We start from the raw sequence: 7,732 nt of genomic DNA, 5'->3' as shown, positions 1-7,732 counted from the left end.
TCATGTTTTCTATTGAGCTTTTGTCAAATTTTCACCATGAGGTTTACCACTGTAAAATAATTTACAGTGAAACCTATTCACATAATCTATCAGGTCAGAGGTTCTCTGCTCTTCAAATCACGTGAGCAACACTGTCATAGGACCTCACATTGATCTAGAGCCACAAAATTAACACTGTCAAAGAACCTCACACTTAATGTAGAAACACCAAAATGAACACTTTCATAGGACCTCACAGGGTCACTCCCTGTCTTTTGAACTATAGGCATCCACCACACCATCTCAGTATTGGCTGATGGTATTCTGTCTTGAAGAATACACTCTGACATGACATATCCCAAAATTTTAGCTTCCTTTTCCCAAAACTTTTCTGTGTAGAATTTATTCAGTGCTTGTGAAAACTACCTGCATGAAAAGCATTTTTCTAAATTTAGGTGAGACACTGTACCAACACTAATGCTTTAATCACTCCAGATGCTATTTATTCCTAAAGTGCCCATAAATGTGTGTGAAACTGTAAAAAATCAGCCCTGCACACTTTTAGTTTCCTGACTTTTTATACGTCTAAATATGGTTCAGACAAATTTTGTAACCATGTTTGGGCCTCTATATTAAGCAGCACGGGGGCCCCTCAGGGGACCATCCTCTCTCCCTTCCTGTTCACCCTGTATACCTCCGACTTCAGTTGCGACACAGAGTCATGCCACCTTCAAAAGTTCTCTAATGACTCTGCCATTGTAGGGTGTATCAGCAGGCAACAGGAGGCATAATACAGAGGACTGGTAAACAACTTTGTGGAGTGGTGCAGCCTGAACCATCTACAGCTGAACGTCAGCAAGACAGAAGAGCTGGTCGTGGACTTCCGCAGGAATAAGCTTACCCTGACTCACGTATCCATCCATGGAGAAGATGTCGAGGTAGTCCACTCCTACAAATACCTTGGAGTGCACATGGACGAAAGGCTGGAGTGGAATAAGAACACAGAGGCCCTTTACAAGAAGGGCCAGAGTTGGCTCTACTTCCTGAGGAGACTATGATCCTTCAATGTCTACAACAGGATGCTGCAGATGTTCTATCAGTCAGTGGTATCCAGTGCCATTTTCTACGCGGTGGTGTGCTGGGGGTGTGGACTGAAAGCTGGGGATGCTAACAGACTGAACAAGCTTGTCGGGAAAGCCAGCTCTGTCATAGGAGGTGGAACTGAGCTAGACTTGCTGGGGGTGATGGCAGAGAGGAGGATGCTTAAGAAACCGCTGAGCATCCTGAACAACTACTCCCATCCCCTTCGTGACGAGCTTGTTAAACTGAGGAGCACCTTCAGCGGCAGGCTGATTTCCCCCGAATGCTCCATTGAGAGATACAGAAGGTCATTTCTGCCAATGGCCATCAAATTGTACAACTCCTCCCCTCTCTGTCACAGCAAAGGGTTAGACTGACGCCTGATGCCCTATGCTGCTCCTACTTCAACACGATGATTGCACAATGGACAATTGCATAATGGACAATGACTATGTCTATCTGTCTCACTCCTTATCACAATATCTGGTTTAGATTTGTACTGTGCAGGTAGTATTATCGTTTTACACAATGTGTAACAACAACAATGTACTCCATTGTACATGTAACCACAATGCTCTCTATTGCACATTACACACCACACAATAATGGTCATCTTACAACTACTGCTCTATATTGTGGCATATTCATTATATACTATGTATATAATTCCTGCGCTATGGCAATAACTTCTATCTACCTCAGTATTCTCACTTTACGGCTATTACTACGTTACCAAATGCTGCACTATGTACAGAAACAACCTTTATTTTAGCTTATTTTACCTTTATTTTATTTTCTCTGTTTTAATTTTATTCCTATTTCCTATTTATCTTATTATATTCTACTTTTTATTCTATGTTGTGTTTGGTGTGTGCTGACGGTGTTGTTGCGAGACTTGAATTGATAAAGTATTAATAAAGTATTTCGTATTCGTATTCATGTATCTGTTCAGCTATTCCAACCAACATAAAACAAATGACAGATTTGGAATCTATAGGAAATATTGAATCAGCACGCCAAATTTCAGAACTGGTTGCAGTTATGGCCAAGTTACTAAGCTCTAAAGCACCAAAGTGGGGACTCCCTGGAGAGAAAGGGAAAGTGGGGACTCCAAACTAAAAGATCCAGATGTTCCTATGCCTCAGAGTAACACTGCCAACCAAGGAGCCCAAATTGTCTGCGATAAAACGAATATAATCGGTTTAATATGGTTTAATCACATTAAACGTCTGTGTACATTGAACATTACATATCATAATTACATACCGCAATTCAGTGGCATGCGGTGGGTTTTTCACGTAGGCAAGCAGAAGTCAGGACCACCCCACCCCCCATATCGAGATATCTGCACAGCTGGTGCCTGAAGTGGTCCATTGCAGAGACAGCCAAAAAAAAATTTAAAATTAAAATCAAATGTACCACTTTATGGCCATACAACACTCATATACTGTTCTCTGGCATCTGTAGTCTGCCCAGTATGGTGCAACTGTCTGTCTCATGGATTTCCTCTTTCCCTTCCTGTCCTGAAAGCGCCTCCCCTGTGTCTTGCTGCACCCTGCCTAACCAAAGGAAAAAATGACTGAGAGTATTTATTTTTGACACTAAACTTTACTACACATTACACATGTCTGGAGAAGCTTGCTTGAAAAATATATCACAGGAAAACCTTTCACACTCAATACACAATTTTCCTGGTAATCCTCAAAATGCTTACCGTTTGATTTAGGACCCTGGACTTTGCTTTCTGCACATTTTATGTCTCTCAAACGTACTGTCGCCATATAGAGCTTTGTTCAATCTGGTAAAAAGGCTATTAAAATTGTGTAGTGGATGGCAGTCTCTACCAGTGGACCTGTAAGTCCATGATCCGTACCCGGAAGCACGATCCATTCTGCACATGAGCGTACTGACATAATGGGAACTTATTCCTGCACGATTCGTATCACGCATGTGTGAACATTTTACAGCAATGAACCTGAACACTTGACGCACGGCAGACAGAGTTCCGCTCTGCACATGCACGTAACTACTTAATCGGAAAACAAATTAATTCCTGCATGATTTGTACCACGCATATGTGAACATTTTAACCGGAAACAACCGGCAGGTGCCAGCGAGAGTCTGTTTAATGATAGATATTTAATGATAGATATTTAATGCTTCTCATAGCACAGATATGGAAATGTTACAGAGTGAGCAAGTGACAGTCATCATTTTGTATGCTGTGGATTAGCATTTTTGCAAGCTGTGATTTGTTAAAAAAATACCTATGAGTAATGGGATTTTGGAAAACCTGCCCGTGGTACTTAAATAACTGCTTGACCCGCATTAGATTCTGTTCAATAAATCCATGTGTAGATGGTCTCTGTAAAGACTTAACCCCATTATATCTCTAAAATGTCTGTTGCCACCCTTCTGCTAACAGTGAAAAATAACAGGATTACATAGCAAGCCACTTAGCTAATACGTCATCAATTTCAGCAAGGTTAGCTTCAGCAGAAGATAACCAAGCTAGCTTTACTGTTTGGGGATCACAAGTGCAGGATCACAACCATGCAGTTAACTGAAGTAAACATTGATTACCTAAAGATTTTTTTCTTCATACATTATCAAAGATAAATGTGACCATACACCAAAATAGTGCTTTAAACAATATACATTTATTGACACACACAACAGTTCACCTAATTACACCATATCCCATGATGAAAGCAACGTAAAAAAAAATCACACATGCGTGGAACGGATCGGGCAGTGTCATAAAAGAGATTAAATTTTGAGCACTGACTTTGGTGCATGTGCAGAACAGAGGTATGTGCCCCTGGGAAGCTTACTCCACACCAAATGCCCATGCATGGGCTCCAGTATGACAGCATGTTTGATCTTGACAGTTCCCACCTTCTTGGGCATGGCTCCTGCTTTCCACCTCTCTACACATGACAATAGCTGCAGTAGGTTTTCCTCATCTGTATGTTTCTGGCCTGAGGTCAGCATCTTTTCCCAGTAGTCTCCCGATGCTTTTTTAACATGAATTAGATGCTTAATGACATTACTACCTAATATAAGGTCATCACCTTGTCCGTCAACAATAAGAGTCGGAACTGAGACACAGCAGTCAAACACTTTCATCTGGAGAACACACATTCCAACAGGGCTCGTCTTCAATCCACCACAACCAACCAAGGTGACTGATGTAGGAGATAATGCATCAGGGGTAAGTACATCAGCTTTTTCAAGCTTAAAGTGAAGGCCATGGATCCACTATCAACCATGGCTTTAAGTTCTGCAATGCCCTGGACCAATACGTTAGTGTAGAATAAGTTGTCATACAAGCTCAGCCTCTGTGCATTCTGTAATATTATTTGAGACTTATCTTCAACTGAATCACAAAACTGAGAGTACACAGATTCCAAATCAATATCATCACACTCTGGGGACATTTTTTCCGGCCCTCCACTTATCCCCTCCTCATGTGGGCCATCTAGTTTCCCTGCAGACCAGGAATGCTGCTGCCCGGCTGAGCAGACCGTGAGCTAGGCTGAGAGGTCGCTGTACGTGCTTAAGCTCTGTGGCCAGGTGCATGACAGACAAAACACAGACGACTAATGTGACAACTGTGGCGTGGTTTGCTTCTTCAAAGATTTGACATGGGCCTTGTGAGTTGTCAGCATCTCATGGCCTCCGCTGGGGCCTACGTGGCGGACCATTCCGTTGAGAGGACCCCTGCTCCAGGATGCGTTCAAGTAAGGAGATCACACGCTCCAGGGACTGGCTCTCAGTGGGCTGTGTGGTAGATGGCAATGGCTGTGGGGCAGGAGATTGCTCTGCAGCCTGAGCGTGTGAGCGTAACACCTCCGCGCGCCTAACAGGAGACGTTACACCACCAGTATGTTGTGTGAGCTGACGCTGCTTGAGTCTATGTTCTCTCAGACATTCATCAAGTCTCACCTGTACTTCACCTGCAGTCCACTCTTCTAATGGCTTACACTTGAACACCAGGGCGAGCTTAGGGTCGGGACAATGGCGAATGAACATCACCATTACCTCTCGAGTTGGGTTGTCGAGGATTTTACACTGCTTCTTCAAAGCTTCCTCTGCCGTATCGATGGCTTTGTTAAGCCGGATCCCGTAGTCAAAAGGGAGCTCAATGTGTAAAGGAAGGATAGCGTGGAAGTCTGCAAGAGGCATGCAAGAGGACACTGTCTCACCAAAATGCTGTTTGAGAATGTCAAATATTGGTCTGGGGCCTTCACTAAGGATAACTAAGGGATTGCTTCTCAGACCAATTCTAACAACATCACGGGCTCTCCCCTGTAATCTGTTCAATACTTCATCAGCTTGGTCTTTGTAGAATTACCTCTCTCTTTTTCAGGTAGCCTCTGACAGACTCCTCCCACTCATGTATGGATATCCCCTCCGTGCCGTCCCCTCTGAAGACTACTGGATCTCTCACTTCAGGTTTAACTATGAGGTTAACTCTGGATAGGTCGACAGGTCTGAGGTTATTCACATTGGCCGTTGTCTCACCCTGACTGGAACTACTCAAACCTCTGGATTCGAGACAAGTGACAATATTGTCACTAATACTGCTCCCTACCTGTTTCACTATGTCACTGAGCAGTTCAATTCTTACATTGTTATGTGCAGGAGAGCTCATAGAATCTACAGTGGCATTATGTGACTGATTCACAATGTGTGTTTGTGTATCTCCCCCATACTCAGCAATGGGTGTGTGGAGATAATGGGCCCATCCCTAGTAAACCCACCCACAGAAGGCATAGGAGTAAATATGTGCACACCCCTGCCTCCACCAACACCATAAGGGAAGCTAGAGCTATCTATGATTAGATCACAGTTACAGAAATATCAAAAATCAATGAAAGAAAAAAAATATATATATACACATATATAGGTAACTCACACCAAAAATGAATTATAATAACTCAGTATAGTCAATAGCAACACTGTATCTCAAACTAGTGCATGTAAATTACCTGAGCTTATATATGACTCTCAAAAACAAAATTAAAATACTGAATACATCACCAAAATTATTTCCAACCAAGGCCAATCGTATAATTTACTTGAATTTACGTAAAACTCAAAAAGGTAAATAACTTATTCTACTATTTATACAAACTCTAGATATTATCAGTATTTCTCAAAACCAGTTTAATCATGCAACTGTATTCATTCCGTCGGTCTCTGCGGCGATGTTATACCAACTTTAGTAGCAGAGAGCAACCTCCACTCGTACTCGGAGACAAGCGATAGCACTCCTCTAGCAGTCCATCCAGCAACGAGTGAAGGAGGGTCAGGTGCACCAGTTGTAACAGTCTTAATTCTTCTTTTATCTCTACCTCTGCGTTGTGATTCTTTTCCTTTTAATAATCTCTCCAAGTTGATAAATTGTGATCACTGCTGTTTATTCAGTTTCCCCTGACAATAACAAAAACATGTTCAGGACCTTCGCTCACTAGCAACATTGAAACCACACAAAAACACTATAAAGAAAGAAATGTTAGCTTGCTGCATTGCCTATCGACAGTTGGTCAAACAGCTGATATGAATATGCTAATCACTTCACATATAAATACGCTGCTGAATGAAGATTGAAAACTCAATAAAAACCGTTACACTTCATCAGCATGTTTGGTACAAAAGGTATTATGAATAATAAAGAAAATAACTTAGATATGATTCTTGACACATTAGATTGAATACATTAACAGGTGATTTAACTTTTCAACCTACCTCTGTGACATCGATCGCAGACTGGGAAGAAGAGGCGGAGTTTTACTTCCAATGTCTGCATGGGCACAAGGGGCGGGGTCTCAAAGAGAAAAACAATGCACGTCAGGTGGAGTGATACATTAATCTACTACACTTGTATCTTTTGCATATCTATATTCCCATCATTGCCCTTGAAGACAATCACGTTGACTACTTCAGCATGGCGTTCGGTTCTTCAGCAGGGGTTGTAGATCATTAGTTCTAGTAAGCCTATTATAAAATAATCTCTCTTCTATACCTTTTTGTTAGCCTACCAGTGCTAGCCATCATCAACTAAGTGATCAGTGTGATTCAGGTCATTAGAAAGCTACATGTAAAGTGATGCTGCACTGTGAAACAACAATATATTCTCAAACACTTATAGTTATTTGATATGACTTTGTTGGGGCCGGTATTAAATCTAGTTGCTCCTCTCTGAGTTTACAGTAACCAGTTCTGGTTTTTTTTTTTCTTTTACACTCTCCTCATTGATAATTGAAAAGTTGGCGTACAAAGTTAGTTGCATGTTGTATCACAGTGCAATATCGCTTTATAGATTAGTCATTGATTGGAATTTCTGTCCCATGTCAACAGTTTCACCAACATCTGCACTGAATGGCCTGGAAGTGTCCACAATGCAAGGGTTCTTATAAATTCCCATATCTATGCAATGGCAGAGAGAGGGGAGCTTTTTCTACCAGTAAGTTTTTTACAGACTGGGAAGAAGGGGCGGAGTTTTACTTCCCAAGTCTGAATAGGCATGAGGGGCGGGGTCTCAGGCTCAAAGAGAAAAACACTACATGGCATGATAAAATGATCCGCTACACCAACAACCAACCTGCATGATGATCTGCTGGAGGAGCTATGTGATCTTGGCTCACTGCGGGGACCAGGACTCCGG

Source organism: Chanos chanos, chromosome 16 (assembly GCF_902362185.1).
Source record: "Chanos chanos chromosome 16, fChaCha1.1, whole genome shotgun sequence".
NCBI classification, from domain to species: Eukaryota; Metazoa; Chordata; class Actinopteri; order Gonorynchiformes; family Chanidae; genus Chanos; species Chanos chanos.
Note: the sequence above shows the minus strand (reverse complement) of the source record.